The following is a 26,780-nucleotide window of genomic DNA, read 5'->3' as shown; positions in this document are numbered from 1 at the left end:
AGATGTTCAGACTTAGTATTTAATAATACTAAGTGATGATTGACTTCTATCCCATCCTTATAGAAGTTCCATTGTGTGTTAAGCCGACTTTAACAAACAAGATTGGGATGGTGAATTGAGTCATTTAGTGGTAAATGGTTAAGCAACTTACTTGTCTAAGTAGGGTAGAATGGTTAATTGAAGAAGAAATACACCCATAGTATCGTATGAGAAGAGATGTTGTAGTCAGGAATGACAGAGAACCAAGTTGAAGCTAGTAGAGCTTGCTGAGATGCAGCTATGATGCAGACTTCTTAGGATAGACTCCTATGAACTAGACTTAGACTTACTCAGATACAAGAATAACGATGTCAAGGAAGAATAATGAAATGAACAAATGTGCATGATGGTTTGCATGAGTTAGAAGATGATGCAGGTAGTAGAAGACCGTTTGTCTCCATGCTGCAAGAGTAAATTTAGGTATTGTATGTCTTGCAGAGTAGACACTAACTGAGAAAGAAATTATACGAAGAATTTGGAAGTGAAATTCCTATTAACCTAGGAAAAGTATTAAAATATGCTAGATCAAGCATATGCAAGAGAAGAATCCTAGAAGGCGAATATAGGAAATCCAAGATATGTTTGATAGAAACGTGAAATCCTTAATTGAGTCTAGAGGAAATTGTTGTATGTACTTGTTTGAACACATTCATGTGTGATAATTCGCTTTGTGAAAACTTTTGAACAGTAACTTGGGAACTGCGAGACAATACTTGGGACGAGTATGAGTAGGTGTGAATAGTAGTAGAGGCCTATACTACTGGAAGCACAGGACTCACACTTGGATCAGGGAAAGTCACAAGGTTACCAAGGAGCTAGTAATTGATTCCGTTTTATTCATGTATATCATTACCATTGTTTCGGTAATGACTCAGAAGATGATTGTTTTTCCGACCTTAGTGGTCATATCAAACCAAGTCTGAAATAGACAAGTATGTTACATGGTTCAGAGAACCAAGATCGATGTAACATCCGACCTAATCCAGGAGATTGAAATGAAAGATAATCAAGGTGATCAATAGAAGTATCGCAATCACCGTTATAGTAAAGAATTTTGTAGCAAGAAGTGTTACATACTAGAATATGATTATATTACATTAGAACATGAAGGAAGATGAGAGTTTGGTTCGTTATGTGTCTTGTGCGAGATAAAATCAAAGGTCATTAGAATATGACCATTCGAGTTGTTGTTATAGCAAAAGTAAAGACCTTATCTTAGGTTTAGTCAATAACCCAAGAAGGAGCAGGAGTCTGCAATGAGAATTGAGTTTTAACTCAAAGATTAGGATCGAATGTTCAATAGAGAATGAAGAGTGGGTGCACGTTTTAACACCGCTAGTAACTAAGAAGTTTGAAGAATTTGACAATCGTTTGGCAAATCAAAAGTTAAATATCGTACATTTTAGATTACCAAAAAGGAAGTAAGTTAAGACTCGAATGTTATGACTAGTAATTTTCTCGTAAACTCTAGATCTACTCACATCTTATTTGATTTCAATGCCTCAGATTCTTTTGTGCCTTATAAATTCACAAATTCTTTTCAAATTATTTGTTACGCAATTGTACAATCATTTCATATAGATGACATAGGAAGTATATCATTACTTGCTGATAAAGTCTATAGAGATAGTACCATAGGAATTGAAGGTTATAATCTTCTTGCTAACCTAATTCCTATCTCCTTGCCCAACTTTTAGCAGTAGACAGCTAAAAACTCGAATTTTAGATCGAGTGATTTTTAGCCGACACAACCTAAATGAGAATTGAAGATCTCGTCAATAGTAGTACAAAGGTAAAAAGTCCGACGAAAACGGATGTCTGATGAAGAAGTTATGAATTTTTAACGGATTTACCTGTCCCGGTCTGTTAAAAATTATAATATAAAAATTAAAGTCAAAACTAGCCAATGAAGTCTAAACGAAAGTTGTAGAGCATAATTTTAGCTACGCGTGCATATAAAGAACATCAAAAACGGAGCTCGTATGCGAAAGTTATGGATTTTAGAAGATTTTGGCTCAAAAACCGAGAAATAAGTGGATAATATCGGAAATTTTCGCATGGTCAGCACTCAGCCACGTCACCTCGCATGCGAAGCTAACCTGTGTCCTCCCCCGTGTCCGTCGCTGAATGGTCCGAAGCCGCGGCCCAATGGCCTTCCGACGCGCCTCGCCCCGTGTCACCCTTCCGAGCCTCGCACCTGGCCGCCTCGCATGCGCGATGTCTGGCGTCCGACCCTCGCATCCAAGCCAGCTGCTGCGTCCGAGCCTCGCTGATGCGCCCTCTGCCTTCACCTCCTGATGCCGCGTGTTCCTTCTGACAGCACACCATCCGAACCTCGGCCCTATAAAAGGAGGGCTGCGAGCCTTCCCGGGTAATTTTTAAAAATTGCCATATTTTACCCCTTTTTCCATATTTTCTTCATATTAAAATTCCCCGAAGCCCCTATATCGATTATAACCCCCGAAATACGCCACGAATTGCCCGAGAAGCCTGGAAAATTTATCTTTTCGGTTTTGAAGCCCTACCTTCGCAGAGCCTGGTTTTCAATTAAGCTCCCGGTTTTCAACATAGAAAGTCATATTTAAAGCCGAAGCGCTGCCCAAATTACTATTTTGACCCCCAGTTAATTCAAGGTGAGTTCAATATATAGGAATAATTGTATGTTATGTTTTATAGGAGCTATGTGTTTTTTAGTGTTATTATTCCGAGTTATTTTCCCGTGTTATTTTATTCGCTATTTGTATAGCAAAAGTAATACCTTTGACCATGTGATCAGTGAAAGGACTTAGATTCACATTGGTACTGGTACGTAGCCTCTGGCCATGTAGAGCATGTCTCCATAAGAGAATGACTTCTATTCTATGGCATTGGCAAATGGTTAGACAGGGCTATAAGCCTGAAATCTACCAAGATGTTAATCAGAAATCTTATGTCTTCTGTGCCATTTGGGCCGAAGCTTTATTGATGTATATCAAGTATGGAAATTGTTATGTCTCATCGATTATATACCTTTGAATCAAGTCATTGTTTGACATGGAAAGCTTAACACATGATTCACATATGCATTTGTTGCTCCTTGATTCTCTTTGCTTCTGCCATATTGAAGTAAATATATGACATAACATTATATTGTATCTATTATTGAACTCACTAAGCGTCACCGCTTACCCTATCAATGTTTAACAATTGCAGGTGATAAGTAACCAGTATAATCATATATTGTTGAAAGAATTAGAATAGTTATGTAATATATAACACTTTGTAATAGTCGGTTTGTATCCAGTAGTTTGTAACCTCTTTATCAATGTAAAATATTGCTTTTATGAATATGCAAGTAGCATGTTTTGGAGTAATAATATTGTGAAGTATGAAAGTTTGGGTCTTTTAGAAATACGAAAGTTGGGGTCTTTCACCTCTGTAGTCGTAAACCTGACCGTAAACTCAGAAAACATTACAGTAAAATACAGTTGCCTAGAAAAGCAAAGAATAAACCATAATTTTGACCCAACAATCTCCCCCTTGGTTTATAGCTTTTTTTCTTAATTAACCCAACAAGCTCCCCCTAAAAAGTAGCTAACTTTTCTTTTCAATCTTCATCGAGAGCTTAGCTTCAACATTAATCTTCAAATTCTTCACGACTTCAAGATGAACTTGATGAATCTTCAATGAATGACTTCATCTTGAGCAGTTGGGATTTTCTGCAGAATTTGACATTGAACGCACATTGGGTAAGGAGGCATCTTGAAAAGATTCTTGAAAGATAGCGCTTTCAGCTTGAGAATCTTCAGAGAGAACATCAGAGAGAACAAATCTTCTGGATCACTTCAGCAGGTTCATAGATAGCAGCAAATTGATTGAGGAGGCTTCAATGCAATCTGTCACATAATCTTCAAGTCAGCTTCACCTTGCTTATGGGGTTGAAGGATTGAATGTTGAAAGAATAATCTTCATTTCTTGCTCCTTCGAATGAGAATTCTTCGATGATCACGGATGAAGCTTTGGCTCAGAAATCTCGATACAGTCTCCATGAGTCTCATCTACATCTGAATTCATTTTATAAGACAAAAAAAATTAAAACAAAAATTTAGCACACAATATTTTTGGGTTTTTCATATTTTCTGAAAAAATAAAACAGAAACAAAAATATTTTTGGATTTTTGATTTTCTTGAACAAGAAATAAAACAGAAATAACACTATTTTTTTATTTTTAATTTTTTGATTTTTGTTTGATTTTTGAGTTTTTTTTTTAATTCCCCCCTAAATTTGTGCATAAAGGAAAACTATGAACAAATTTAACAAAAACAAAAATATTTGGGATCAAAGTTGTGAGACAGCCTAAATTTGTTTATCAGTACATTCACCTTTATGAATAGATCTGGTCAATTGTCGGTATTGTGCTCCACTTAAACACGAAGGATATCAACAAATTTTTCTAAATAAACTATTTAGCTATCGACGACCACAGGTATTGTTGTCCACTTAAATTAAGCAACGAGATCTACAGGCAACCTCTAAATGGTTCAAATTTAGTTGCACTAGAGCGTGTTCCCCACTTCCCGATATACCTTGGTTATCAAGAACTTCCAATGAACTCCTTACTTTAGGTGAGTAAACAATTATTAAGGAGGAAGTCAAATTTAGAGTTAGATGCATATGTTGTGTCCCAGGTCGGATCTCTTTCAATCACGCAGAGGGGACAACGTATGACTAACAGAGATAGAAGGATTGAGAGGTAGAATGTTGCATATGTTGTGTTCCAGATCGGATATGTTTCAATCATGCAGAGGAGACAACATATGATTAACAGATAGAAAGAATTTCATAGATCAGGAGGCGCATAGAATTAGAGTTGCATATGTTGCAATCCTGGTCGGATCTCTTCCAATCACGCAGAGGAAGCAACATATGACTGACAGATAAAAAGCAAGAAAATAATTTCCTATATACCTACTTTATTAGAACCCCTATTCGCCCTATCAGAACCAGAATTAAGGACATAAGTCCGTACATCAAGGAAAATTCGAACCATTGTTCTAGATGCGTATAAATTTAGTGTATCCCATGGGTTACCATGTTTATCTCATTGCTCAATCTACCCGAGCGTCGTATGGTCAGTCCAAACAATCCTATCTAAATCCACACTTTCAAATCCTTCATGCCTACCAGCACATTGATCACAGAGTCTAGACAATTCAGATTTAGTCTTTTACACATGTTTTAGACTGCCCGTTATCACTTTCTTGATATCACTTCCCAATAATAACTACTAACGAAAAACTTTTAAGAAAACGAAAAATTGTCTTTAAAACGAATCAGAGGAAGATAAACTCAGGAATATCAAGAAGAAAACTCAAATCGTAAGTCACCGATTGAATTTGCATCCGGAAGGTCTGAGAACAGCACACATAATCTCAGAACATATCCGAAAATTCTTCATGCCATTAAGCACTAACCCCGTTTGTGATCTCTTCCTTTCCTCCTTTCCCGCAAAAGGACACTCAAAAAAAGGTCTGAATGTTGTACAGTTGAGAGATGTCCCCTATCTTGTGCCGGGAACAACCACTACCTACAAACCGAAGTCTGATGATATGCCTTCATAGTTGCTCCGACACAGAGCGGGATCATTTGGTCTTTGGAACCCAGTCCATTTTGAAACTGGGTTGACCTTTGTCATCAATGCAAGGTATTCTCTCCCATGACATATCCTGCTTATCACAAACAGAAGATGTAGAAATATTAGAAGCATTAGGAGATTTGGAAGAATGAACCATTGGTACCATTTGTAGTTGGGTTTGAATCATTTCTTTCTCGATCATATGGGTGCCTCGGCACTTGATTTTGAACTCGAAGTCGGCTTCCGAGATGATTTTGGCCTAACCGGTCTTGGCTTCACATGAGCATCTCTTGGATTGGACTGCTTGGCTGGCATTCCCTTCTTGCCTTTGGAATTTAGATTCTTGACCTTGGAGGTTTGATTCTTGGCCTTTTGTGCGTTCCAGTCACCATTGCGCGATTGTGACCTGGAAGGGTTTCTTTTGAAGTATCTCGCACTTGGCGCGTTCTGCCAACCTTGAGCATAGTAGGGAACGTATGCGTGATTAGGACAATTTCTGGCAATGTGTCCAAGTGTTCCACAATGAAAACATGTCTTTTCTTCACCGTGTAGTTGTTTCTTCCTTCCCCTGGTGGCGTATCCTTGCCTTGTCTCTGATTTTTCTCACATGCACACTTGCAAAAAGCCGTCGGTTGTTTCACTTGATTTGGTGGCATCTACTTCTCAACAACAGGTTGATCAGAAGCAGCTGAGTTTGAAGCACTAGATTCAGAGTTCAAGGAGACATTGGTTTGTTCAATGGTGTTCTCCTTGTTCTCATCCTCTGCTACTTTACCTCCTGACACAATTCCAACTGGTTTTCCATATTGAAGATGTGTCTCCCTATCAATTTCTTCCTGTGTCATAGGGATGGATGTGTAGTTATGATTGAAAGGTGGAGGAACACTATCATACCCTAGACCTTTTTGTTGGTTATTTTTAAATTGCAAACAATGGTCTATCATGTTCACAACTACTTCGCTTGACACATCAAATTTTCTAAAATCAAAATCTGCATTTTCAAATTTGCTTTTTAATGTGTTAAGCTCAGCAGTTAATTCAACAAGTTGTCTCTTAACATAGTCATAATTTTCACATTTATTACTATAGTCTTCCTGAAGCCTCCTAAAGTCTTTGGTTTTTGCTTCTAATTCAGCCTTTAGGGGTTTTTGTCCTTTCCTGAATTGATATCCTTCGTATTTTAGGCCCTTGACTTCCCTTTTTAGCAAATCATTAGACAAAATTACAAAAATGGTCCCTGTGGTTTGCCAAAAGTAACAAAGTCAGTCCCTGCTAATTTTTTTTGATGTAAATGGCCCATGTGGTTTGCAAAACTTGCATAGATGGCCCTTTTTACTAACGTTGTTACTATTCTGCCGTTAGGGACTGAATTTGTAAGGGCATTTTCGTCTTTTCAAGTATAAAGGGACTGAATTCGTGACATTTACTATACCACATGGACCATTTTTGAAATTTCTTTGAAAAAAAAGAATTAAATTGCTAGGGGAGGGCTCGAACTCATGACCTCCACCCATTAAATTACCAAAGCTTTAACCAATTGAGTTGAATGGTCTCTTGATTTATTTTTTCCTAAAACTAATTTATATATTAACAAAATTGATAAAATATAAACAATAAGTAAATTATAAAAAAAAAAAAATTTACATACTTTTTTTTAAATAAAACAAAATGTATTTTAGTCGTACTATAAAAAAATAGTTTTTTATAAACAAACTGTATGTATTTTTATATATTTATTTTACGTAAAATATATATTTTTTGTCTTTAAAAAATACGTTTTCGTATAAAAAATACGTTTTTGTAAAAAATATTTTTTTATGTCTTTGAAATAGTAATAATTAAGACTACTCATGACATAAAAATGTATAAATTCTTTTGGTCGCTAGTTCTAACCGTTTTTTCGGTTATATGTATTAAAAACAAATTAACAACGATTTTGTTATGTATCTAAACAATTTATACGGTTTTTTTTATGTCAAGAGTAGTGTTAATAATTGTTATTTTAAAAAGATATATCACTATGTCTTTCCATCTTCATTTTAACCATATGATTTAGAACTTGGGATTAAGATGAAATACGTATTTAGAAAAACATAAAAACCCGTATAAAATGTTTAGATACATATAACCGAATACGTATATATGTTATCTGAAATACGTATTGTTTTAAATTGTATTTAAAAAAAACATAAAAAACCGTATAAATTATTTAGATACATTTAACCGAATACATATATATCTTATTTAAAATAAGTATGGTTCTAAATCGTATTTAAAAACATAAAAAACCGTATAATTGTTTAGATACATATAACCGAATACATATATATCTTATTTAAAATATGTATGGTTCTAAATCGTATTTAAAAAAACATAAAAAAATCGTATAAATTGTTTACATACATAACAAACCTATTCGGTTAAAATACATATAACTGAATATGTATATATCTTATTTAAGATACGTATGGTTTTTTATATGTATTTAAAAAAACATATTGGTTATATATCTTATTTAAAATACGTATTTCATCTTAATCACAAGTTCTAAATCGTATGGTTAAAATGAAGATGGAAAGACACATTGATATATCTTTTTGAAATAACAATTATTAACACTACTCTTAACATAAAAAAAATCATATAAATTGTTTAGATACATAACAAAATCGTTGTTAATTTGTTTTTAATACATATAACCGAAAAAACGGTTAGAATTAGCGACCCAAAAGAATTTATACATTTTTTATGTCATGAGTAGTGTTAATTATTACTATTTCAAAGACATAAAAAAACATTTTATACGAAAACGTATTTTTTAAAGACAAAAAATATATATTTTACGTAAAATAAATACATAAAAATACGTACAATTTGTTTGTAAAAAACTATTTTTTTTAGTACGACTAAAATACATTTTGTTTTATTTAAAAAAAATTATGTAAAAAAATGTTTTTTATAATTTGTTTATTGTTTATGTTTTATCAGTTTTATTAATATATAAATTAGTTTTAGGAAAGAATAAACCAAGAGAGCATTCAGGTCAATTGGTTAAGGCTTTGGTAATTTAAGGGGTGGAGGTCATGAGTTCGAGCCCTCCCCCTATCAATTTAATTCTTTTTTTCAAAGAAATTTCAAAAATAGTCCCTATGGTTTAGTAAATGTCACGAATTCAGTCCCTTTATACTTGAAAAGACGAAAATGCCCTTACAGATTCAATCCCTAACGGCAGAATAGTAACAACGTTAGTAAAAAGGGCCATCTATGTAAGTTTTGCAAACCACAGGGGCCATTTGCATAAAAAAAATTAGCAGGGACTTACTTTGTTACTTTTGGCAAACCACAGGGACCATTTTTGTAATTTTTTCAAATCATTATGTTCACGAAGAATCTTAATCGTATCTACACAAGATGGAGTACATGAAAATTCATTGATCGGGATGTTTGCGGAACTCATTGTTTTTCCACACCTCAAAGCGTCGAGTTCTTCAGTTACAGCAGCAAGACTAAGACGATTGAGATCTTTTGTCTTCTTGATAAAAGTCACGTTCATATCCCACGATTTCGAAAGTGAATTCAGCAGCTTTTTGTTTGTCTCAGATTTAGTTAAGAAGATCCCAACTATATCCATCTCATTAGTAAGTGTAGTAAGCCGTTGCAGCTGAGCTTCCAGGGTTTCTCCAGGGATATAATTGAACATGTTGAAGTTTTGTCTTAACATATCCTGACGACTCTCTTTCATGTCTTCAATTCCCTCGTAGACCTCAAAAATCATTAAAAGAACAACTAGAAGCTAAAATCAAACTTAAAAGTCAAACTTAAATTAAAAAAAAAAGCCCTTTAACTATAAACCTCAAAAGTCAACCTTAAAAGTCAAATTTAAAAGATCAAACTCAAAAGTCAAACTTGAAAAAGTCAAACTTAAAAGTCAAACCGAAAAGCTAAATTTGAAAATTTAAAAGTCAAACGAGAAAGTCAAAGTTTAAAGTCAAAGGTCAAACTTGAAAGTCAAAGTTAAAATTTTAAGTAAAAAATTAAAAATAAAAGTCAAAATTAAAAAACTAAAATTTTGGGTTGAAAATGTAATTTAAAAATTAAAAGAAATTCGAATTTTGGGCTAAAAGTGTCAATTTTGCGAAAATAGATGCGAAAATGAGTGTTTTTGAATTAAAATCGAGGGGAATGGAACAAGAAGCTTGGTAGATCAACTAGTAAGCCTCCTGCTTATAGACTTAAGGGATCCGGGTTCGAATCCCGGCATCCCTAATTCCGTTTCCAATTTTTAAGTGCGATTAGAGGATGTTGCTGCGAGGACGAGGTGTGAGGCCAAGAACGATGCGAAGATGCTGGACCGTACACGAGACCGAGGTGCGAACCATAAATGCTGAGCTGTACACGTGCGTGCTGGCCGCAAACCAAGGACCGCAAACTCACCGGCCGTAAACTCTTCGCAGATTATGTGAAAAACAACAAAGAACAAACCCCTTTTTACTCCAAAACTCGATCAAAAACTCGTTTTTATGAAAAACACGAAGAACAAACCCCCCCCCCCCCCTAATTTTCAGAGATCTATCCAAAAACGCAAAAATCCTTCAAAATAATCGAATCCCGGCATCCCTAATTCCGTTTCCAATTTTTAAGTGCGATTAGAGGATGTTGCTGCGAGGACGAGGTGTGAGGCCAAGAACGATGCGAAGATGTTGGACCGTACACGAGACCGAGGTGCGAACCATAAATGTTGAGCTGTACACGTGCGTGCTGGCCGCAAACCAAGGACCGCAAACTCACCGGCCGTAAACTCTTCGCAGATTACGTGAAAAACAACAAAGAACAAACCCCTTTTTACTCCAAAACTCGATCAAAAACTCGTTTTTATGAAAAACACAAAGAACAAACCCCCCCCCCCCCCTAATTTTCAGAGATCTATCCAAAAATGCAAAAATCCTTCAAAATAATATCAAATACATTCCAGATCTGACAAAATTGATTGATACAATCCAAACTTTGATACCAATTGTAAGTCCCCAAATTTGCTTGTGTATCAATCAGATCCGTTTGATGGTGCGGAATCCCAATCAAACGGATGATTCCAGATCAAAATAGAAGAGTAGGAGAAGAAGAATAATATGAATCTTCAATGTATTGATGAAGGGAATGATGCTCCTTTATATGAGATTCATACACACACACTTAAGCTCCTTTCTCTCTCTATTATATGTCTTCCTTCCTCACACCCCTCACCCTATTTATATACATGAGAAACATGGTAGGTAAATGGGTTTACGGCCGTAAACACCTCCCTGGCCATAAACCTGACCATAAACTCATAAAACATTACAGAAAAATACAGTTGCCTAGAAAGCAAAGTATAAACCATAATTTTGACCCAACACCACTCATGGTAACAACCGACTTTTACCTATTCCCCATGATTAGGTTTAGCTTCCCACGCTTGACCTCTTCACTTTCCTTTAGCCCATGCTTGTTAAAACAAATGTAGAAACCACATCCCATATCAAGGACACAAGAATTTAAAATATGAGTATTATTAATTTAGATTGAGTATATACCAGAAGAGCTACACACCTTGCCTTTATCTTCTTTCACTTCTTATAGGTACTTGGGGAAGCTTCTTTTCCAATGGTTGTTTTGTCCACAATGAAAGCACATAGCCTCTTTTGGGCCCGCAACAAGTGGAGTATCAAATTTGGGCTTTCCCTTTCCACTTAGGTTAGGAATAAGGCTTTCTCTTCTTACCCTTTCCTTATTGGATGGCCATGACTAAGCAGTTGCAACACTATTGGAATGATACTTCTCCATTCCTGCTTCAACTATCTACAATAGATTGTAAAGCTCAATTAATGTGTATAACACCCATTCCTTGCGAGAATATTTCTCTTCTTAATTGTAAGTTGAAGTGTTGGGAAGTTGGGACCTACACGGGGCGTAGGGTAGTCTCGCACACAATATGTAAGATGAAAGTAGATTAGTGTGACAACCAGGAAAACACTGATGCGTTTTAGTATACTACAATATCCTATGGTGCACGTACAACCCTAAATACCTTGGATCTATGTTTTCACTAATTATACATGCAAATGGTTTCCAAGGCATTAAACCTATAACTACCATGCAATTGACATAAAAAAAATACAAGATACTAGTTAGGATAACATACCTCTTTGTTGTAGCTTGATTCCATGGAGCTTAAGAGCCTAGTGCCCCAAGTGTGACACCTCAAATGGTTCACACATGTCACACCCCAAAACTAGAATGGCGGAAACATTCTGGGGTGGAGGACGTCATGTATAGCATCACAACCAATGTATAATAACAATCATACCATTACATTGAATACTTAAATAAAAATGTTTACATCAATTTGGAAATTGTCTGAAACTTGTTTGGATTTCATCATACAGAATATATATAGAATATAAACATTAAACGTTATTGCTCCAACTCCTCAAAAACCCAGCAGGTACATGTCTACTGATTTCCTGAGAATACAAGCAGTTTAAAAATATCAGCATAAAGCTGGTGAGTTCATAAGCAGTAGGTTGTAATGAAACTTGTTGATGAGCTAGCAGAAATGTTTGTATAGTTTTAAGAAAATCCGATATTTTCTTTAATGAAAATGTAGTGTTATCAGTTCTGTAGTAAATCATGAATATCTGTATGTTTCCAAGAAAATCCGATATTTTCTTTAGTGAAAATATAGCGTTATCGATTCCGTATAAAACCATGAATGTTCGTTACTGAAAACTGTAGTGATATGCGAAAATACTACCTCATGTGACTAGCTAAATCTAATCATGAAGTATAAGTATTTTGTATGTGAAGCCATTGCAAAATTGGTTCTGTTTGAAAACCCTGGCTTTTGCCAGCAAACGTAGTGTGGTTTAGTTCTATTTAGTATAAGTAAAACCGTTGAAGAGTGTCATATCGTAAACTAAAGGTGATTTATACATAATGTGAGTCGTATAACCATACTTGATGTGACATCCCCATTTTCACGGCCAGAAAAGACCGATTTTGTTTATGCTTTGTTTTATAAAATCAGAGTAATCTTTTAAAGATAACGGTTGCGGAATTTGTTCCCAAAACAAGACATGATAATAACTTATCAAAACATTTCTCAAAGGGAATGTATTTTTCATTTAATAATAAAACCTCGGGATGTCATGTTCCGATACAGACATATAAGCATAAACAGAACTTACATTTAATTACACAATTGATTTATATCTCCTTTAAATCTCTCTGTGAAATATGTCTTCGTATTGATACCTGTGATACAAAGAAAACTGAGTGGGTCAGGCTTGGGAGCCTGGTGAGCATATAGGGTTTTCATCCCACAATGTTATATCATATATTTGTAAATATAGAACATTCAAACTTGTACAATTTCACCGTATAAAGGCAACTCTTATCCCACCCCATCGATCATCACAACGACACGATCTAAACTCTCGTATCTAAAATCTACCTCCTTACCTGATCCTTGCTCTCGGATCTAAAACAATCCTCTTCACCCGATCCATACTCACGGATCTAAAACTAACCTTTTCACCTGATCCACACTCACGGATCTAAAACTACCTGATCCATACTCACGGATCTAAAACTAACCTCCTGATCTGATCCATACTCCCGGATCAATAATTGTACCCAATCCATACTCCCGGAATAGGGACAATTAATTATACCTTAATCCTGATCTGATCCATACTCCCGGACCTATAACCGTGCCCAATCCATACTCCCGGACTAGGGACAATTAACTTAATCTTAATCCATATCTGATCCATACTCCCGGATCTATAACTGTGCCCAATCCATACTCCCGGACTAAGGACAATTAACTTAATCTTAATCCATACTCCCGGACTAATAGCAAGTTTATCTCTTTACCTGATCCATACTCACGGATCTAAAACTAACCTCTTGATCTGATCCCTACTCACGGATCTAAAAACTAACCTCTTAATCTGATCCATACTCACGGATCTCATCTACCCATGTCCTACCCAACATATTTGTAGATACAAAATACATATATAGTTTAACTCATTAAAAATCTATATAGTTCATCCATTCCACCAATACCTCAAATAAACAACAATATATAAACACATAGCACGTATTTCGTAGCAAATACTTCATACTTATGCGTTAGAAGAAAGTAACCACACACTCACACATATAAACAACAATATGCTTAATACACTCAAACCATACTTGTATTATTATCGTGTTTATGAAAGGTTGTATACACTCACTTGATCAGAAGATGATCGGACAGCACTACGACTTGCAGAAGTAGTAATCCTCAGCAGATCTGGAAGATCTCTTCAAAAATCGAACTTCTCGCGGGCAGAGCTTCGACTCGGGAACCGCACTTCTCGGGATCCTCGGGATCTCGGGACTTGCCTCGGGGCTCGAGAATAATACCGGGGCTTCGTGGTATTTCTGGCACGCAAACCGATGCAAAACGGGAGAAAGAAGAGAAGAAATGAACAAAACTCTCGGCTGCCCTCGCAAGCCTTTTATAGGGGCTGAGTCTCGCACGTACGCGGGGCGTACTGGTCCGAGAAACGTCACTGCTTACGTATCCGAAGCCACTTGCTGCGATGTCGACACCTTCGGAGTACGCCGGGCGTATACGAGTACGCGGGGCGTACCTCGGATCAGACCGGTGACTCGCTTCGGATAATGCTTCCGAATTTCCATTTAAATTTAAATACAAAATGATTAACAAACTTCCGAAATTCATATCTTCTTCATACAAACTCCGTTTTCGACGTTCTTTATATCCACGCGAAGGTGAGACTACGCTCTACAACTTTCGTTTAGACTCCGTCGGCTAATTTCGACATTATTTTTATTATTTTATTTTAATAGGCCGCGACAGAAAAACTTCGTTATAAATTCATACCTTCTTCGTTTGACGTCCGTTCCCCCCTAACTTTTCGTCGTTTCGCTACTAACAACAAGATCTTCGATTCTCGTTTAGATCTCTAAGGCTAAATATCGCTCCAACGTAAATTCACTTTTTACGTCGCGCTGTGTCGTGCCGGTTCTGTCGCGAAACTTCGACAGGTCATAACTTCTTCGTTATAACTCGGATTTTGGCGTTCTTTATATGCACGGAAACCTTGTGACATATAATACAACTTGGTTAAGATTAATCCTTCTAGATAATCTTCCTTCAAAAAGTCATTTTTGACGCCTATTGCCTCTAAATTGACTAGCCTTGATCTACGGGCGTTACAATTATCTCCCCCTTAGGATGATTACGTCCCGGAATCATCAACGAAATAGGACTTGCATAATGATTCTACACGTTATCTCTTCATCCTAGGTAATAACCGTAAATTCTATGTTTCCTCGAAAGAGTATTTAACTCTATGACTTTCTTGACCGCAGAAGATGCCAAATCTTGCATCTGCTTATCGTACTATGTTGTACTTTCAATCGTAACTTTCAAGTTACCAAATAAGTTCTCATTGTGGACTCCTTCTTCTTCTCAGGATAAATACTTTCCTTTATCTATTGTAACAAACCGATGGGTCGTGCTCTATTGAGCTCTCATCGCACGATGCGACGCTTAGACTCGGTCTTTAATAAAGTTAAATTCCAGAATGGAATATACCTTCCTTCATATTCTAATGTGATTTAATCACATTTCAGCATGTAGCATTTCTACCTGCAAACTTCTTTTAACAACGAGCGCGACACTATCAATCGCATTAACTTCAACCTTCTGACTTAATTCAGATGTTACATCTAACTTGGTTCCATGAACCACGTAACAAACTCCTCGTAGTCGGACTCAATTTAAACATGGCCACTAGGGTCGGAACAAGAACCACCTTACTAGTCATTACCGAAACAATGGTAATGACATACCAGAATAAAATGGAATCGATCACTAGCTTCTTGGTAACCTTGTGACTTTCCCTGATCCAAGTGCGAGTCCTGTGCTTCCGGTAGTATATGCATCTACTACCCTTCACACCTACTCATACTCGTCCCAAGTATTGTCCCGTAGTCGACCAAGTCACCATACAAGAAAATCACATAATCATTCAACACATCAGATAGCAAAACTAGGGTTTATATTATTTCTTGAAACGATTACACAAAGGTTCAAGTTCACCCTATACTATGCCTCTAGTAGGCTACACCACATGTTACTTTTCATATCGTTACTTTATAACTTGATCTTTGGATATAAAATCCTCATTCCTGATTCCTTGCATTGCCATCTGCTTCATCAAGGATCATGTGGAATGCTTTTGGCTTTGGTGGTCCATTTAGCCTTATAGCCTCTTCTCTTCTTGGGCAGTTTTGCTTGAAGTGCCCTTCTTCGCCACACTTAAAGCAGACTTCTCTTTTGGTTGGGCATTTGCTGGCGTAATGACCAGTCTTCCCGCATTTGAAGCAGGTCATTTCTTTAGAGCATTCACCAATGTGCTTCCTTTTGCACTTGTCACACCACTGTGCTCCTTCTTCGAGCTTCTTTGAATCATACTTCGAAAATTTTCTCTTCTCATCGGACCTTGAAGATCCTTCCATCTTTCTTTTCTCACCCACCTCGTTTCTCTCCAGACCCCTTTCCTTTAACTGGGTCTCCACATTTTTAGCTGCTCGGACTGCTGTCTTCAAAGTAGTTGCCATCTTGACCGTTGGGCCAAAGTCGGCAGGCAGTCCATTTGCGAACCTCTCAATTTTTGAGAGTTCAGATGGCACTAAGTATGGAAATAACTTCATCTTTTTGGTAAACGCAGTAGCATAATCATCAATGCTCAATTTACCTTTCTTCAGGTTCTGGAATTCATTGTTCAGATCAATCAGATCTATCTCTGAGCAGTATTGCATCTTTAACTGCTCCAGGAATGATTCCCACGACATCTTCAGGGCTTCCCCTCGAGGCATCATATCTGCCAGTAACTTCCACTAGCTCAAGACTCCGGTCTTCAGTTGTCTAACTGCAAAGACAGTCTTCTGTTTGTTGCTACAGTCGCAACTCTCAAACACCATCTCCATTTCGGAGATCCAATCCATAATCTCAACAGGCTTTGGGCTTCCAGAAAGACTTGGCGGTTTGGCGCCCAAGAAATTTTTATACATACGCCCATCCCTGTTTCTTTCCCTCTCTGGGTCATTCCGTTCTACTACTGGGGGTTCTGCTCGTCCAACCGTCCCACTGTAGTTACCTCCCTCTGAATGCCCTCCATTCACTTCAGGCTCTTCCACTTGAAGTGACACTTCCTCCCGATTATGTTGGAGTAATCGCCTTGTCTCCTCCATTTGGCGATCCAACATCATCTGTATCATCGCTTGCACCCCAGCCATTGTCATCGGCTCTGGTGCTGCTGCTACAACAGGTACTTGCTCAACCACAGGTGGTTGATTCCTGTTTTCATCAGCATTTCCAACCCCACTTCTTGTTCTCACCATTTTTGATCTACACACCCAATAAGGTGAAATTAGATCCTTATTCACGATAGATATTCAAATCATCTTTATCTCTCCGAAACGTTTACATGCTAGTTCTAATATCGTCGACGTACGCTTAGAATCCTATACACATAAGGTTTCCAGATCCGGTCGGCAACAGACCATAGATCCGAACAAATAATAGCACCAATATAGCTATCACACAAAACATTTAGCACATAAAAGCATTTTAGGCATCATTCCTAAAATAAACTAGTGCTTGTGTCAATTTAGGTGTACTACCTAACATATTTTAGACACACTCCTCACAATCATTACTTAGCATTCTAAGTTTAAGTCTAGAAATTTCCTACAAATTCCTAGTTCGCTTAAACTAATGCTCTGATACCAACTGTGACATCCCCATTTTCACGGCCAGAAAAGACCGATTTTGTTTATGCTTTGTTTTATAAAATCAGAGTAATCTTTTAAAGATAACGGTTGCGGAATTTGTTCCCAAAACAAGACATGATAATAACTTATCAAAACATTTCTCAAAGGGAATGTATTTTTCATTTAATAATAAAACCTCGGGATGTCATGTTCCGATACAGACATATAAGCATAAACAGAACTTACATTTAATTACACAATTGATTTATATCTCCTTTAAATCTCTCTGTGAAATATGTCTTCGTATTGATACATGTGATACAAAGAAAACTGAGTGGGTCAGGCTTGTGAGCCTGGTGAGCATATAGGGTTTTCATCCCATAATGTTATATCATATATTTGTAAATATAGAACATTCAAACTTGTACAATTTCACCGTATAAAGGCAACTCTTATCCCACCCCATCGATCCTCAACACCACACGATCTAAACTCTCGTATCTAAAATCTACCTCCTTACATGATCCTTACTCTCGGATCTAAAACTATCCTCTTCACCTGATCCATACTCACGGATCTAAAACTAACCTTTTCACCTGATCCATACTCACAGATCTAAAACTACCTGATCCATACTCACGGATCTAAAACTAACCTCCTGATCTGATCCATACTCCCGGATCAATAATTGTACCCAATCCATACTCCCGGAATAGGGACAATTAATTATACCTTAATCCTGATCTGATCCATACTCTCGGACCTATAACCGTGCCCAATCCATACTCCCGGACTAGGGACAATTAACTTAATCTTAATCCATATCTGATCCATACTCCCGGATCTATAACTGTGCCCAATCCATACTCCCGGACTAAGGACAATTAACTTAATCTTAATCCATACTCCCGGACTAATAGCAAGTTTATCTCTTTACCTGATCCATACTCACGGATCTAAAACTAACCTCTTGATCTGATCCCTACTCACGGATCTAAAAACTAACCTCTTAATCTGATCCATACTCACGGATCTCATCTACCCATGTCCTACCCAACATATTTGTAGATACAAAATACATATATAGTTTAACTCATTAAAAATCTATATAGTTCATCCATTCCACCAATACCTCAAATAAACAACAATATATAAACACATAGCACGTATTTCGTAGCAAATACTTCATACTTATGCGTTAGAAGAAAGTAACCACACACTCACACATATAAACAACAATATGCTTAATACACTCAAACCATACTTGTATTATTATCGTGTTTATGAAAGGTTGTATACACTCACTTGATCAGAAGATGATCGGACAGCACTACGACTTGCAGAAGTAGTAATCCTCAGCAGATCTGGAAGATCTCTTCAAAAATCGAACTTCTCGCGGGCAGAGCTTCGACTCGAGAACCGCACTTCTCGGGATCTTCGGGATCTCGGGACTTGCCTCGGGGCTCGAGAATAATACCGGGGCTTCGTGGTATTTCTGGCACGCAAACCGATGCAAAACGGGAGAAAGAAGAGAAGAAATGAACAAAACTCTCGACTGCCCTCGCAAGCCTTTTATAGGGGCTGAGTCTCGCACGTACGCGGGGCGTACTGGTCCGAGAAACGTCACTGCTTACGTATCCGAAGCCACTTGCTGCGATGTCGACACCTTCGGAGTACGTGGGGCGTACTCGAGTATGCGGGGCGTACCTCGGATCAGACCGGTTACTCGCTTCGGATAATGCTTCCGAATTTCCTTTTAAATTTAAATACAAAATGATTAATAAACTTCGGAAATTCATATCTTCTTTATACGAACTCTGTTTTCGATGTTCTTTATATCCACGCGAAGGTGAGTCTACGCTCTACAACTTTCGTTTAGACTCCGTTGGCTAATTTCGACTTTATTTTTATTATTTATTTTTAATAGGCCGCGACAGAAAAACTTCGTTATAAATTCATAACTTCTTCGTTTGACGTCCGTTCTCGCCTAACTTTTCATCGTTTCGCTACTAACAACAAGATCTTAGATTCTCGTTTAGATCTTTAAGGCTAAATATCGCTCCAACGTACATTCACTTTTTACGTCGCGCTGTGTCGTGTCGGTTCTGTCGCGAAACTTCGACAGGTCATAACTTCTTCGTTATAACTCGGATTTTGGCGTTCTTTATATGCACGGAAACCTTGTGACATATACTACAACTTGGTTAAGATTAATCCTTCTAGATAATCTTCCTTCAAAAAGTCATTTTTGACGCCTATTGCCTCTAAATTGACTAGCCCTGATCTACGGGCGTTACACTTGATATGACTAGATACCTTTCCAATGTTCTTCAGGCGTCGAGTTAAATGACATTTGTCACCCTGGGCATGCCTGCCCAACTGTAGCTAGCAGTTCGGGTGTGGGATTTTCAGTCCCAAATAGATCTATTCACAAATCTCACGCTCTCCCTCCAGGAGACTCTGGTTATACTATGATAGGATTTATCCATGTACACCTAAGGGTACAGTAGTGAAGTAGCACATCACAGTATCGTACAATCTAGTTTACATGTAGTGTAGTAGCGTTCTACAGTAGTGAAAATCCGAATGTATACCGTTCGTAGTGATAATCACAGTCATGAAAACGTGATAAAGTAGTGATGCAAATTGTAAACTACTTCTGTCTTAGTGCATACGTTTAGTAGTGAATGTTTCTATACTTGTTATGTTTAGAAAAATTCCAAACTATACCGATTATACATGTATAACGTAGTGAATAGCGAATCCGGAAAACTATGAAATATTAGTGAAAAACGACCCTTATGCTCAACACAGTACAAAAGGGTTAAAGTATGAAGTTTGCATAAGTTTTGAAAACATTTATGTTTAGCTTGTATTCCCCCCCCCCCCTGAAAACATTAAAAATACGGAAAAATGTAGGGGTATGAACTCACCTCGGGTGATTTGAATGAAGGATCGATACGGAATGCGGGATGTTCAAGTGAAGCCTTGAACACGATTTGATCCTAATCAACAAGTAATGACACATAAAGGAGTCAAATGATGGTATTTCACCACTAGATGTGACGAAGAACCATTCTAAGCACTTGGGACTACTTGCACTAAGTGTTAGGACCTCAAAGGATTGAATGAGTGAGGTGTATGGCCACTTTAAAGGTGTTTTCAAGGTCCATACTTGCATCCATGAAGTGTCCTAGGCCCATACTTGGTTGTAGTACAAGTTTAGGGTCTTAGAAATGGGTTTGTGCTCCTTTGGTGTGTGTGTACGGCCACACAAATGAGTGTGCTGCCGCACACAGGAGTGTATGGTCCACTCCTTCAACGAGATGAAGAACATGACGGGACTTTCATGATTCAAGGCCTAGATCAAGAGGTTCTTCAAGTATAACAAGCTAAGGGATGGATTACTCACGTTTTTGAAGCTTTGGAAGGTTCAAAGTTGGAGAAACTTGAGAGGAAATGATGTTGTGTGCTGCCAAGGTGTTAAGGAATGAAAGGAAGGGGGCTACCCTTTATATAGGGGTAAAGGTGCTGCCCAAAAGTGAGTGCGCTGCCAAGGGAGTGGGTGTGCGGCCGTACACTCCTCCAAGAGGTGTGTATGGCTGCCCAATTTTTTTTTCATTATTTAACACTTCGACTCATTCCTAAACTCAACCTTGGTTATTTATACAAGCTTAGAACACTTAAATGACCCCTTCAATAGCACTAGAAATCGACAATACAATTTGAATATTGATTGCATTGATTAAATGTACAAGATTGAAATTTCGGGTTATCACAACACAACACCACCAACAACTTGGAATAACTTGAGAGAAAAGTTCTTATGCTCAAAATCGGCTAGCCCTCTCATATGAACCCCTTAGGGCCGATTTCTTGACCTATGGGGTCTTTATATATTTTGGATATTAAGGTTACACCATGTAACTCATGTCTTTCCATATTCTTCGTGCTCCATGGGTTAAAACCTCCATGGAGTATCCATGAGTTTAGCCTAACATGAAGAACTATGGATCATAAACCCACATATATAAGAATGAATGATTTACACAATCAATCCCCATATATTTAATTAGTGTCTTTTGATCACAAAATTAATTCCAAATTAATTCTTGATCAATACTAATTAAATAATATGATTTCATATTAATATATTAGAACTTATAATATATTAATAAATCATAAATATCCTTTTCTCACAAAAGTCTATCCAAATTTTTCCGATACCATGCAACCCAAATGGACTATGTCAAGTCGGGTCAAGAATGAATGATTTACACAATCAATCCTCGTATATTTAATTAGTGTTTACTGATCACAAAATTAATTCCAAATTAATTCTTGATCAATACTAATTAAATAATATGATTTCATATTAATGTATTAGAACTTATAATATATTAATAAATCATAAGTATCTTTTTCTCACAAAAGTCTATCCAAATTTTTCCGATACCATGCAACCCAAATGGACTATGTCAAGTCGGGCATACCAATTATAGTTATGGACTTAGACAGCAGTCCAACAAACACGTCATCAACTGTCATTAGAATTTAATGACAAGCACAAAAATGTAATAGGACAACCATGTAACTATTCTACACATATAAGTAAATATATTCAGTTTCATCCTTAATTATGTCAACATTTAAGTTCAAAAACTTATGCGCAAAAAATATTGTCACCTTGAGAGCAGGTTTATGTTTTTAGAATATACGTATTACCACGATTCCAAAAATATAAAATTCGTAAAAATCCGACTAGGTATGAAAGAGATATGATTTTTATAGTAAATAAAAATCTACCGCTTATATATATATATATATATATATATATATATATATATATATATATATATATATATATATATATATAGGTTGTAAAAATCGCTCGACGGTCGACTGGTGATAAGCGATTAATCAGACTCGGCGGAGATTAATTGGGGACCCTAAATTATTAATAAAATTAATATTTCCTAAAAAAATAAGTAATTGGAAATTTTAAATTTTAAATTTTTGAATTTTTAAAAATTTTAGTATAATATTTTAAAATTTGAAAGCTTAAAATTTTAAAATTTTGGTGTAATATTTGAATTTTTTTTTAATTTTTTAAATATTTCATGCTGAGGACCGTCAATCTCGAGTTTGATTGATTTTGACCAATTTCCGTCAAACACCCTAATCGTAATCGGTTCGAGGCCGCCAAACGATTAATCGGCCGCCAAGGGCGATTTCTGCAACACAAATCTATATATATATATATATATATATATATATATATATATATATATATATATATATATATATATATATATATATATATATATATATATATATAGGGAAGAGTTATATGGAAAATGAATGATTAGGGCAACACATATTTGAACCAATGAAAACATTACACCACATCACTTCCACAATACATTACTTGTGAAAAAAGAAATGGACATGTGTCATTTGATTATTGGTTCCGGTAGATGTTGCCCTGCTTATTTGTTTTCCATAGAACTCATTCTTTTATATATATATATATATATATATATATATATATATATATATATATATATATATATATATATATATATATATATATATATATATTGAAACGACCCAAAAATTTAAATTTTTATTATAACAAAAACCATGAAACTGAGTATCACATATTAAAACCATACGTTGCGTGTTTCAAAAACCATAATAAAATACTGTGAGAAAAACTGTAACACAACTGTATCCAAACATATCAAGAAACTGAATCAACTCCCAGGACATAAACTGAAGTTGTGGTGTGTGCGATGCCATCATCCCGAGCTCTTCCCTTTGCTTGCGGAAGTACCTGAAACCAAAACTGAAACTGTAAGCACGAAGCTTAGTGAGCTCCCCCAAACTACCACATACCATACAATACATATAAAGCACATACTGGGCCTTGCCCACTGACTGGGACCCCGTCCCCTGCATCGGACCGAAGTCCAAAAACTGACTGGGACCCCGTCCCCTACATCGGACCGAAGTCCGAAACTGACTGGGACCCCGTCCCCTACATCGGACCGAAGTCCGAAACTGACTGGGACCCCGTCCCCTGCATCGGACCGAAGTCCGGACTAACTGAACACATCATAGCATAACATATCAACTAGCATAAACACATAAATCCTGTCTGAGCCACGGAGGCGTCAAACATACTAAATACTGCATTGGACCGAAGTCCAGAAACTACTGCTGACTGAACGGGCTGGCGTTGTGGCCTTAGACCCATTCCTACTAGAAGGAAACTCACCTCGCGAACAGGTTGCTGTGTGTATGGCTCTGGAAGCTAACTGCTGTAGCTCCGGTATCTCCCCGGCTACAAATCCATAAACACACTCAATCAGATGCTAATCACTGCATTGGGTAAAATGACTCTTTTACCCCTGGTCAAAGTCAACTCTCCCGGTCAAAGTCAACCTACAGTTGACCTGACTCGCCGAGTTGGGCCGCCAACTCGCCAAGTCCCTAGTCTCACTTCTCAACCCTACTCGTGGCTACTCGTCGAGCATGGCATCGACTCGACGAGTACCCTCTTGATTCAAAAGCTCAGGCAATCTGCATCCGACTCATCGAGTCATATGAACAACTCGACGAGTTGTTCTTCGATCTAAGAAGATTGTCTTGGACTCGCCGAGTTGTATGAACAACTCGTCGAGTCCCTCCATTACTGAGTCTAACCTCCGACTCACTGAGTCCATCCTACTGCTCACTGGCCTCCACTCGGAATCACTCAAAGGGTAAAGATCGGGGACCCGCGACCTGACTCGCTGAGTCACATGCATGCAGATACTAAAAACTCGATTCTGCTCGAAACCACCACATACAATTTATAGATCTGAGTTTCTAAGGCTGATTTACCACGTAAAGTTTCCAACTTTACGTGTACATACGCATGAAAAGGGATATAAAGGCTAAAAAGGTACTTAGAAGAGTAGATCTAGGGCTATCATGCAAAATGGCTCTATAAAGGTGATAGATCTACGATTTTGGAACTGAAACATGGCTAGATCCGAAGGCTAATCAATGTGATGTGATCTCTATACTAAGAACAAGCTAAGGAATGGCTAAAAGAGGCTAAATATGCTTGTGAAAGATAAATAAATCATAGAAACAGAAGGAAATCGGCTGATACCTCAATAAACTCTGAAATGGATGCAAAACCTTGGATCTTCTTCTTCTCCTTTGGATCTAGCCTCCTTCTTCTCTTCAAAACTTCAAGATTCACACAAGAAATACTCAATTACTCAAGGAAACGATTAGGGTTTGCTAAATGATGCTTTGAGGGTGAAGGGGACGAGTTTGGGGCTCATAAGGTGGTTTAAATAGGGTGCAAACCCGGGGATTTAGGGTTTCTACCTGGCAGGCAGACTTGTCGAGTCCCGAATATGGACTCGCCGAGTCGCCGACTAACACGTGCTCGAAATCTCGTCCCTCTCGACGAGTCGGGCCATAGACTCGCCGAGTCCCTCTCGAAAACTTCTAAATAAATGCCACGAAAGCAACATACCAGAAATGGGGCGTTACATATATATATATATATATATATATATATATATATATATATATATATATATATATATACACACACACACACACACGTAAGATGGTCTATATAGCAAATAACAAAAAGTACGATAAAATAAACACTAAGACTTTTAATAACATAAATAAACTAAAACATCTATTATAACATTTTTATTTAAAAAAATTATTTAACACTTACAAATCGTACCAAAAAAATATAAACAAAAATCAACAAACATATGAATGTTTTTTATGAGAAAAACTTACTTATATACTACTAATATAAGTTACAAAGTGTATAAATGATAAGGAGATAAAAAGTTCTTAAGTTGTAAATATATATAAATTAGAAAACTCTTGAATTGTAGTGAAAGTTTTAAATGTATATGATGCCTAAAAATATGTCTATATTATTAGGTATATGGATATAAATAGATATAAATATAAATAAATATATAAATTATATGTACCTAAAATTAGGAAGAATATTGTAAGTGATGGATGTTTGATTAGTGATGGTTACAAACAAGTTTATGAAGGTATATCCTATCTCGAAGTGGTAGTTTTATCAGGTTTGTTTATTATTATAATATAATGTTTCATTTGAATGTTGTCAAAAAATTGCTTCGATAGATAATTTTGTTTTTAAGTCATCGTCTTCTTCTAAAATTGATGATTTTATGCTTTCATATGCAAAATTAGGTCATGTTAGTTTTTGAATAAAACAAAAAATATACAAAAAGATTGATTAATTGCAACTTTTGATATCAATATAGAAAAATACAAGACTTCTATGCTAACAAAAGTTACAAAACAACAATTTTCTATTATTTTTAGAAAATAGGTTATTTTAGAACTTAAATGACTTCTGTGATTTTCACTATACAACTTCCTTAGAACTACAACAAATTTGGAAAAAAAAAAACATGACCGAATTGTCAAAGTATTCAATTTCGACTATCAGATGTATTTAGTAGAAGGTTCAAGAAATGAAGTTGGACTTCATTATTCATATTATTATATTATTGAAGATGACCCAAAGACCTTTATAGAGGCTATTGAGTCTCGAGATGATGCTTCTTGGAAAGAAGCAATTGATGATGAAATCTAATCAATTATTGAGAATAACACTTAGGTGTTATCAGATTTGACTTCGAGTTTCATACCACTTGGTTGTAAATGGAGTTTTAAAAAGAAATGAAATTTAACGGGTTAATTTATACATTTAAATGTCGCTTGGTCATTCAAGGATTTATGCAATAACCCAAAATTGAGTATTTTATACATATGCTCTAGTAGCTCGAATTCCAGCAATTATTTTGTTGCTTTGCTTGGAGGCTATTTATAATCTAATTATTCATCAATTTGACATTAAAACAAAAAATTTAAATGGTGATCTTGATGCAAAAGTTTACATAAAACATCGAATGTTTTCTTACATTGGATGATGACATAATGCATGTAAACTTGTAAAATCTGTGTATAGACCGAAACAATCACCTATTAAATGTCATTGAAAGTTTGATGAAGTTATGTTTTCAGATGTTTTTTGCTTTAAACCGATGTGACAAATATGTTTATAGTATATTTGATGTTATTGGTTCAAGTGTTATCATTTTGTTTATATGTAGATGACATGTTGATTTTTGTTACCAACTAAAATCAAGATGAAACTAAGAAGTTGTCGTCATCTAAATTTTACATGAATATAGTCGAGGAGGTTGATGTAATCCT

Source organism: Lactuca serriola, chromosome 5 (assembly GCF_051521515.1).
Source record: "Lactuca serriola cultivar US96UC23 chromosome 5, Lser_US96UC23_V15, whole genome shotgun sequence".
Classification (NCBI taxonomy): domain Eukaryota; kingdom Viridiplantae; phylum Streptophyta; class Magnoliopsida; order Asterales; family Asteraceae; genus Lactuca; species Lactuca serriola.
This window is presented reverse-complemented; position numbering follows the sequence as displayed.